We start from the raw sequence: 10,868 nt of genomic DNA, 5'->3' as shown, positions 1-10,868 counted from the left end.
TTTTACGATGTTTTCCCCGCTGAGCTACCTCCGGGACTACCTCCTCTACGAGGCATTGAGCACCGCATCGAGCTCATCCCCGGAGCGCCACTTCCAAACAAAGCTCCCTACCTCGTCAACCCTGAAGAAACCAAAGAAATACAAAGGCAAGTAAAGCATCTCACAGAACATGGACATGTGCGTGAAAGTTTGAGCCCTTGTGCCGTCCCGGTCATTCTTGTGCCAAAACGAGACGGTAGCTTTCGCATGTGCTTCGACTGTAGACCAATCAATGCTATCGCTGTTCGTTATAGGTATCCGATTCCACGCCTTGACGACATGCTTGATGAACTTAGTGGTGCCACTATCTTTTCGAAAATTGATCTTAAGAGTGGTTACTATCAAATATGCATACAAGAGGGTGATGAATGGAAAACCGCTTTCAAAACCAAGTTTGGCTTGTATGAGTGGTTATTCATGCCTATGGGTTTATCGGAAGCACCGGCTACTTTTATGCGTCTTATGAATCATGTCTTTTGCCCTTACATTGGTGTGTTTGTTGTGGTCTACTTTGATGATATCCTTGTTTTTAGCAAGTCTCTCAAAGAGCATGTCACCCATGTCCGAACCATTTTACAAACTCTTCGAAAAGAGCATCTCTATGCTAATATGGAGAAATGCCTTTTTGGTGTTGATAAGCTCGTTTTCTTGGGTTTTGTTGTCTCTTCCAAGGGTGTTCAGTTGATGAGTCCAAGATCAATGCTATTAAGACTTGGCCACAACCAACCAATTTGCAACAAGTAGAATAGCTTTATTGGCCTTGCGGGTTTCTATCGTCGCTTTGTGAAAGATTTTAGCACCATTGCTTCTCCTTTGCATGCTTTGAGCAAGAAGAATGCGCCTTTTGTTTGGGGACCATCCCAAGATACCGCTTTCAATGAGCTCAAGAATTTGCTTACTCATGCTCCCGTGCTTGCTTTACCCAACTTTGACAAACCCTTTGAGATTCATTGCGATGCTAGTGGTAATGGCATAGGAGGTGTGTTAACGCAAGAGAAGCGTCCCATAGCTTACTTTAGTGAGAAACTTTCCGGAGCGCAGCTCAGTTACCCCATCTATGACAAAGAGCGATATGCCTTAGTCCGCGTTTTGCATGAATGGGAACACTATCTTCGCCCTCATGAATTTATCATTCATACCGATTATGAAACGCTCAAGTATCTTAAGGGCCAAACCAAGTTGAACAAGCGTCATGCTAAATGGAGTGAATTTATTGAGTCTTTTCCTTATGTCATCAAGTACATTAAAGGTAAGGAAAACATTGTGGCGGATGCCCTATCCCGCATATGCATGCTTGTTAATCAACTTGAGTTGAATGTCATTGGCTTTGAGCACATAAAAGACTTGTATGAGCATGACCCTACTTTTGCTACTCCTTATGCCAAGTGTTTGATGCATACTTCTTGGGAACGCTATTACATCAACGATGGATATCTTATGAGAGCTAACAAACTTTGCATCCCCGAGTCTTCTCTTCGTTTGTTGCTTTTGCAAGAATCTCATGGAGGAGGCTTAATGGGACATTTTGGACGAGACAAGACATTCTCTACGCTTTCAAAGAACTACTGTTGGCCCAAGATGTTTCGCGACGTCAACCGCTTCACCAACTGATGCTCTACATGTCGCAAAGCTAAGTCCAAAGCTCAATCCCATGGCCTTTATATGCCTCTACCCATTCCATATCAACCATAGGAAGACATTAGCATGGACTTTGTACTTGGTTTTCCAAGGACTCGAAATGGGAAGGATTCAGTATTTGTCGTTGTGGACCGTTTCTAAAAAATGGCACATTCCATTCCTTGCAATAAGATAGACGATGCTTCACATGTTGCTAATCTCTTTTGTAGGGACATATTGCGTCTACCCGGAGTGCCAAAGACTATCGTCTCGGACCAAGACATCAAGTTCCTAAGCTTCTTTTGGAAGACCCTGTGCGCCAAGCTCGGAATCAAGCTACTCTTCTCCACGGCTTACCATCCTCAAACCGACGGCCAAACGGAGGTGACCAACCGCACACTCTCTGCTCTACTTCGAGTACTCATTAAGAAGAACATCAAGGAGTGGGAGGAGTGCCTACCTATCGCCAAGTTCCCCTACAACCGAGCAAGACACTCAACAACCGGCAAGTCCCCTTTCGAGGTAGTCTATGGATTCAACCCGTTGTCACCATTGGACATTCTCCCCCTACCACTCCAAGAGTGCATCAATTTGGACGCAAGTGCACGAGTGACCCATCTTAAGAAGGTGCATGACGAAACAAGGGAAACCGTCGAGCGCCAAGTACAACGATTTGCAACCAAGCGCAACATCAACAAGCACCCCATGGTCTTCAATATTGGTGATCTCGTGTGGCTACACCTTCGCAAGGACCGCTTTCCATAAGAACGCAAGTCCAAACTTTGACCATGAGCGGACGGACCCTTCAAGGTGCTTGCATGCTACAACGACAACGCTTACAAGATCGACCTCCCCCGTGGCAAGTACAGCGTGAACGATATCTTCAATGTCAAGGACCTCTCGCCCTTCCATTGTGATGAAGAATTCGATCCGAGGATGGATCTTCCCCAAGGGAGGGGAGATGATGCGGAGCATCCCAAGGTCATCCCCATGGATCTGCCTACATCTCATTTTGTGAGATAGAGCTTCGCTCATCCACATCGGATCTACTCCTAGTGAGAGACCGCGGCCTCTTCGGAGAAGATCCCTTTGGATTCAAGACCCCTCTTTAGGGAAGAACATCAAGACCTCCTCACGGAGAAGACCGGCTACCCTTGTATCGTCCTTGGTTGATTGTGTACCGTGTGAACACTATGTATTTGAGGATTTAGCACATGTGTGACTTCCTTGTGTTGGTTTAGTGTTTCTCTTGTGTTTCCCTTGTGTTTTCCCTCTCTTTCCACCTCGTGTTCTTCATGTTCACCACGGGATCCGCTCCTATCGTGAAAGGTCGGGCTATAGGGTTTCTACCCTGCATCAGGTTATATAAGCGAATCCCTTAGTCCTTGTGTTGTTCCTATCATTTTAGTGCCGAAAAAGGATGGTACGTCGCGTATGTGTGTTGATTGTAGAGGCATTAATAATATTACTATTCGTTATCATCATCCTATTCCTAGACTAGATGATATGCTTGATGAATTGAGTGGCTCTACAATATTCTCCAAAGTTGTTTGCGTAGTGGATACCATCAAATTCGTATGAAATTGGGAGATGAATGGAAAACACCATTTAAAACTAAGTTTGGATTATATGAGTGGTTAGTCATGCCTTTTGGGTTAACTAATGCACCTAATACTTTCATGAGGTTAATGAACGAAGTTTTACGTGCTTTCATTGGACGATTTGTGGTAGTTTACTTTGATGACATATTGGTTTATAGCAAATCTTTGGAGGAACATTTGGAACATTTACGTGCTATTTTTATTGCTCTACATGATGCAATTTTGTTTGGTAACCTTGGAAGTGCACCTTTTACACCGACCGAGTACCTTTTCTTGGCTATGTTGTTACTCCACAAGGAATTGAAGTTGATAAAGCCAAGACTGAAGCTATTGAGATTTGGCCGCAGCCCAAAACGGTCACACAAGTGAGGAGTTTCCTTGGCCTCGCTGGTTTCTATAGGCGTTTTATGAGAGATTTCAGCACCATTGCTTCACCTCTCAACGAGCTTACAAAGAAGGATGTGCCTTTTGTTTGGGGTAGCGCACATGAAGAAGCCTTCACGGTATTGAAAGATAAGTTGACACATGCTCCTTTACTCCAACTTTCTGATTTTAATAAGACTTTTGAGCTTGAATGTGATGCTAGTGGAATTGGATTAGGAGGTGTGTTCTTACAAGATGGCAAACCTGTTGCATACTTTTCTAAAAGATTGAGTGGGCCTAGTCTGAACTATTCTACTTATGATAAAGAATTATATGCTCTTGTTCGGACCTTAGAAATATGGCAACATTATATATGGCCCAAGGAATTTGTTATACATTCTGATCATGAATCTTTGAAACACATTAAAAGTCAAGCAAAACTGAACCGTAGACATGCTAAATGGGTTGAATTCATTGAGACTTTCCCTTATGTCATTAAACACGAGAAGGGTAAAGAAATTGTTATTGCTGATGCATTGTCTCGTCGTTATACTATGCTTTCACAACTTGACATTAAAATATTTGGTTTGGAGACCATCAAAGATCAATATGTGCATGATGCTGAATTTAAAGATGTATTGCAGAATTGTGAGGAAGGGAGAACTTGCAACAAGTTCGCTCTTAGCGATGGATTTGTGTTTCGTGCTAACAAGCTATGCATTCTAGCTGGCTCCGCTCGTCTTTTGTTGTTGCAGGAGGCACATGGAGGAGGATTAATGGGGCACTTTGGCGTTAAGAAGACGGAGGATATACTTGCTACACATATCTTTTGGCCAAAGATGGGACAGGATGTTGATTGTTTTGTTTCTCGCTGCACTACATGTCAAAAAGCTAAGTCAGGACTCAATCCTAATGGTTTATATATGCCTTTGCCTATACCTAGTGTTCCTTGGGAGGATATATCCATGGACTTTGTTTTAGGTTACCTCAAACAAAGAAGGGGAGGGATAGCATATTTGTTGTCGTGGATAGATTTTCGAAAATGGCACACTTTATACCATGTCATAAAAGCGAGGATGCTGTTAATGTTGCTGATTTGTTCTTTCGTGAAATTATTCGCTTGCATGGTGTGCCAAATACTATTGTTTCAGATCGTGGTACTAAATTTCTTAGCCACTTTTGGAGATGTTTATGGGCTAAGTTGGGGACTAAACTGCTTTTTAGTACTACTTGTCACCCCCAAACCGATGGACAAACTGAAGTAGTCAATAGAACATTGTCTACTATGCTTAGGGCTGTTTTGAAGAATAATAAGAAAATGTGGGAAGAATGCTTGCCTCATATTGAATTTGCTTATAATCGTTCATTGCATTCTACTACTAAGATATGCCCTTTTGAAATTGTGTATGGTTCCCTACCTCTTTCACCCATTGATTTGTTGCCTCTTCCATCTTCGGAGAAGGTTAATTTTGATGCTAAAGAACGTGCTGAATTGATTTTGAAAACGCATGAGTTAACAAAGGAAAACATTGAGCGTATGAATGCTAAATATAAAATTGCTGGAGATAAGGGTAGAAAACATGTTGTGTTTGCACCTGGAGATCTTGTTTGGTTACATTTGCGTAAGGATAGATTTCCTAATTTGCGCAAATCAAAGCTAATGCCACGTGCTGATGGTCCTTTTAAGGTGTTAGAGAAAATAAATGATAATGCATATCAACTTGAGCTGCCTGCAGATTTTGGGGTTAGTCCCACTTTTAACATTGCAGATTTTAAGCCTTATTTGGGTGAGGAAGATGAGCTTCCGTCGAGGATGACTTCATTTCAAGAAGGGGATGATGATGAGGACATCAATACCATTGTTACACCCACAGCCTCTACTGCTATACATACTGGACCAATTACTAGAGCTCGCGCATGCCAATTGAATTAGCACGTACTTTCGTTTCTTAGTAATGATTCTAATGTTCATGAGACTATGATGCTGCCCAAACTGGATACATTTCTTTTGCTTAAAAATGAAGGGCCTAGCATGGATAAGAGGGATGAACACTGGAGCAAGACCAAGCATGGAGATGATGGCATGCGCAAGGGGATCAAGAACGGAGTTACAAATGATGATTTCTGGACTTTGAAGCCACCATAAGGAGTGCATGACGCCTTGGACGAAATATACAAGATGTCACTTCATAAATTTCGTCCAGAGGCTATTCTAGGTGCTGTGTCACCTTATTATTGGGCCAGGCCCATGTATTTTCGAAATACTTAAGTATAGGTTGTTTTTAGAGTCCATATGTGTGGGGAAACGAGAGTTAGGGTTGGTTTCGGACCCCTCCTCCAAGGGCCACGAAATCCCCCCCCCCCTTCTTCCTCCATATATACAGCCCTTAGGGCGTCATTTAGACTTTGGATTTTGTTTAGATTAAAGTTTGCAATAGCTGCAACTTCGCGTACTTCATTTGTGTTCAATTACCAGACAAAGGCGTTACAGAACCCCACCTTTGATCAATAAAGCTTTCCTGTTATATTCGCAATATCCAGATTGCAATCTTAGTTTCTTACTTGTTCTTCGTTTGCCTGCAGGAAATAGACCTTCATGGTCAGGTTAATCGTGCTCCGGCGTGGTCAATAACCTCTCGGAATTGGTTTAGCAATTGCTAAGGCGCGACGTCCTCGCACGTTCGTAGTCAGATCGTCAAAGTCGACTTCCTCCAAAACGATAGCCACCATCTCATCGAAAGACGGGACACCTTTGCCTCTATCAACCATCATACACTTCATTGTCATCATCCGCTGCCACTTATTTTGTTCACCATCGTCACCACCATCCATCCGCTTTCGTCATTCGTTGTCATCACCTTCTTGGTTCATCTTGTTGCTTGATTCATCTTAGAGAGAGAGAGAGAAAGAAATCTGAAAAAAAAGAAAAAGGAGAGGATGCGGGATAGAGTTTGTTTGGAAACTACATAAGTTTGGATCAATCATAGAGGAAACAGAAGAAGCAGCAATCATTGGAGTTGATCGAAGGAAGGAAGTAGGTCACGTGATTCTGCTGGTCCCTCGCCCGTAGCCCCGTACATATCCCAGTTGGTTTTTTTAAGAGAGAAAAACGTTTGAAGAGAGAAAGAGATAGAAGGACAGAAAGGATTGTACGCAACAAAAAAGGCAAGCACTGATCTACTATAAATCCCTCATTTTTCGTGGTATAAAAAAACAGATCAGGTCGAATCCTCCTGATTTGTAAGTTCGGATCAGCAGAATAACAGGGCAAGTTTTGGTGCGGCCTAAAACATAGAGGGAGTAGTTGGCGAGCTCAAGGTTGGAAAGAAAGAAAAGGTCCACGTTTGGAAAGATATAAGTCGTTCAATTGGCACGATCTTCTGGGTATCGAAAAATCGCCTATCTTTGGAAGGTTTGGATCGGTAAAAAAAGAGAAATTATAGCAGATCGGTTGACTTTTTAGGACGTTGCCAACAAGAAAAAAACTGTACGGCCAATCTGTTGATACTTTGGAAAGGGTGCGATCCGTGAAAAAAGGAAAAAAAACCAGATTCGGTTGGAGTTTAGGAAGCGATCCACATTGGCTGTTTAACTTTGGAAAGGAAATCAAAGAGATTGAAAAAAAGGCGATTCTGACCGGCCAAAAAAACAAAATTTGGAAAGTAAAGATTGGATCGGCCTCCAATGCTATGTTTTTGGTTAGTAATGTGGTGGTACAGGTTTTGGAATCGGCATTTATTGTGAGGAATTATTTTTGGACATTGCCAAAGGAGATACTGAAAGAAGTAAAGAAAAAGGAAAGTACCAGTCGGTTTGGTTTGTGGCTGATTTGGTGTCCTTGTGTGGCATGTTTGTTGTTTAATAAAAAAGAGCAGATTGCATTACGGGAGAGTGGAGATCGCAGCAAGGAAAAAACGAAAAAAGGACGAATTGTTTCCAGATCTGTTTCCTTTGAGACTACTAATTCGTTTGGGACGTAGAGATAAAAAAAGATTTGGTTCCCACGAAGTAGTACTCCTTGGTTTGGATACAATTTTTCTAAAAGAATCACGTGGCCCTCATTTTTTTGGGGCGAAGTTGACATCTTGTTTGATTTTTTCCCCTATTTTTGCTACGTTGGAATCTTGAGAGAGAGTAAAAAAAGGATATAGTGTTTGGAAAGAAACAAAAAGTTGCAGAGTTGACTTGGATAAGGGAAAAAAGACACCTGACTAGTCCTAGTCCTAGTTTGTTTGGAGAGCTGAGATTCTTTCTCAAATAGAACATTCACACGCACTGTATTTTGGTATTGGACATATTAGATTTGACGGAAGAAAGACAATTGGAGTGTCAGTTGATTTGTTCAGCGAGTGTTACATTTTATCTGTCTGTTGGTCATTGCTCAAGAGGACAACTTGCTGATTCTTGTTGATTCCACATGAAATGTATTTGTGTCTTAGACTCGCGTCTCTAGTACGGTCTAGTCTAGAACCAGCACTCGACCACTTTGAATGGATTTTCAGCTTGCATTAATTAATGTGGTTTTGGCATTTTTTTTGCACATATATAAAGCCAACCCAGCTCCACATATTTCTGCACCATGTATCCATACATTTAGCTGGCAATCGCTTTACCCAACTTTTGGAGTTACTTTACACCGCTGGTTGCCGATCACCGCCTGCTGCATGGTAAGAACTTGTAAGACATTGATATTTGCTTTATTGTTAGTGTTTTACCACCACATCCTAGTAGTTATAGGAACATTATTTTTGGATTATGTTTCTTGTTTCTACTAATCATGACATGATCTAGAGTCAATTCATGGGCTTTGTCGATCACGGGAGACGTGCCACCACCTATGCAAATTCCACAACGATCACGAGAGGTGCATAAACATCCAAATGCACATGCTCAGGTTAATGTTTCTATACCATCATTTAATGGTCGTTTTAGACCTACTTTATATATTGAATGGGAGTTCGACATAAATAATATATTTGCTTCCCATAATTTTTGAATGAACATAAAAAATTAATGTTGCGGTTGGTTCTTTCACTGGTTATGCTTTAGTTTGGTAGAGTGAATATTGTCGGTTACACCCTGATTATATACCTATTACTTGGGATGATTTGAAACTTGCCATGCGACATACATTCGTCCCCGCTTATTATACTCGTGACATGATTAAAAAGTTGCGACTTTTAAAACAAGGTAGTGACACTATAATGAAATATTATGATGATTTACAAACTACCTTGTTACATTCCTCTTTAGAAGAAACTGGAGATGATTTTATGGATAGATTTTGGGAACGATTAAATCGTGACATTCAGGAGATACTAATTCATGAACAGTGTTATCCTATGGACCGTTTGTTTCATCTTGCTTGCAAAGCTGAATAGGAGATAACAAGACGTGTTACCCAGAAGACAAACAAGCGGAAGGTGCAAATCCCAAGAGTTGCGACGGTTGTTCCTTCCACCACTGCGCCTACTATGACAACAACATCCATTGTTGTGAGCACTACATCACCTCCACCACGTGATCTGTCGCCACCTAGAGTGCCTACATCATCTGAGTTAACCATAATAGGTAATGACAAAGGTATTAATCTTCCACCTCCACATGAGTATGATGAATGCTTGTTAATTTAAATGCACCATGCGATGAGCTACCTACTACTTTGATCACACCAACTATTTTAGAGGACTCTGTTGATGATTCGACTTTGCCATGTGATCAAACAATTTTGAGTGAACCCATTGAATTAAGTATTGATGCGAAAGAACCATGTGAATCAGGAAATAACTCAAATTTGGATCAAATACGTTTGAAAATAATTGTGCCAATGTTTAATCATTTTGATATGACCTCTAGTCTTGGTGATGGTTCATCAATGTTGGGATGGTTTAATGATAAGCATTTTCAATCTTTTGATATGAATAAGAGCTTCACTTATATGTGCAAACTGAGTTGCAATATTTTCATGCCTTTGAATTCTTGTGATATATATATTGGCTTTATATTTCATGATTTTTGAAGGGTGCTCTTGTATAACCATGTGACATGTGCCCCAACTGAGATCAGTAAAAATGGATGAATATACATATACAATGTGTACACCTTGTCTTTTTTGTTAGCCACATTTCAGACTAAGCAACGCCGAGGACGACTTTGATTTCAAGAAGGGGAGGATGATGAGGACATGGCTACCGCGGTTACACCCATATCCCCTGCTGTTTTACCACTTGGAACAATTTCTAGAGCTCGCATACACCAATTAAATTATCTGGTACTTTCGTTTCTTGGTAATGTTTCTAGTGTTCATGAGAATATGATGCTGCCTAACTTAGATACATTTGTGTTGCTTGCAATTGAAGGGCCTAGCACGGACAAGAAGGATGAACATTGGAGCATCGTCAAGCACGTGGATGAAGGTGTGTGCCAAGAGAACAAGAACATAGGTTCAAGTGGAGATTTCCGGACTTTGAAGCCACCATGATGACATATAAGAAGATGGACAAAATATACAAGATGGCCTTTCATAAATTTCGTCCATAGCTTATTATTGGTGTTGCGCCACCTTATTTTGGGCCAGGCCCATGTAATCTAGACCAGACCAAGACCGCTTATGAAACCCCACTTTTATCAATACTTCATCCATATTCGCAATATTCAGATTGCTTAATCATATTCTTGCTTGTTCATTGATTGCTTGCAGGAATAGACCTTCGTGGTCATGTTGATCGTGCTCCGGCATGGTCAATAACCTCTCGGAGTTGGTTTAGCGATTGGTAAGGTGTAACATCGTTACACGTTTGTAGTCGGATCGTCAAAGTCGTCTCTACCAAATCAATAGTTATCATCTCATCGAAAGATCAGGACCCTCGCCTTTATCACTTGCCATATTTGAAGTCTTCTTGTACTTGTCGTTCCGCCTTGGTCTCTTGATGAACTAGCTCGAGAAGTTTGGAGTAGGGTTGGAAATCGGCAATCTTCCGTATTGGGTGGTTGAGGCCATTCAAGAAGCGTGCCATTGTTTGCTCATAATCTTCTTTGACATTGGCTCGCATCATGGCAATCTCCATTTCTTGATAGTATTGTTCCACCGTCTTCATGCCTTGCGTGAGGAGCTGCAACTTCTTGAATAGATATCGTGTGTAGTATGTAGGCACGAAGCGAGCTTGCATGACGTCCTTCATTTGTGTCCAAGTCGTGATGGGTGGCTCGTCCTTCTCGCGACGTCGCTCGATCACTTGTTCCCACCAA

This window comes from Triticum urartu, unplaced genomic scaffold (assembly GCF_003073215.2).
Source record: "Triticum urartu cultivar G1812 unplaced genomic scaffold, Tu2.1 TuUngrouped_contig_696, whole genome shotgun sequence".
NCBI lineage: Eukaryota > Viridiplantae > Streptophyta > Magnoliopsida > Poales > Poaceae > Triticum > Triticum urartu.
Note: the sequence above shows the minus strand (reverse complement) of the source record.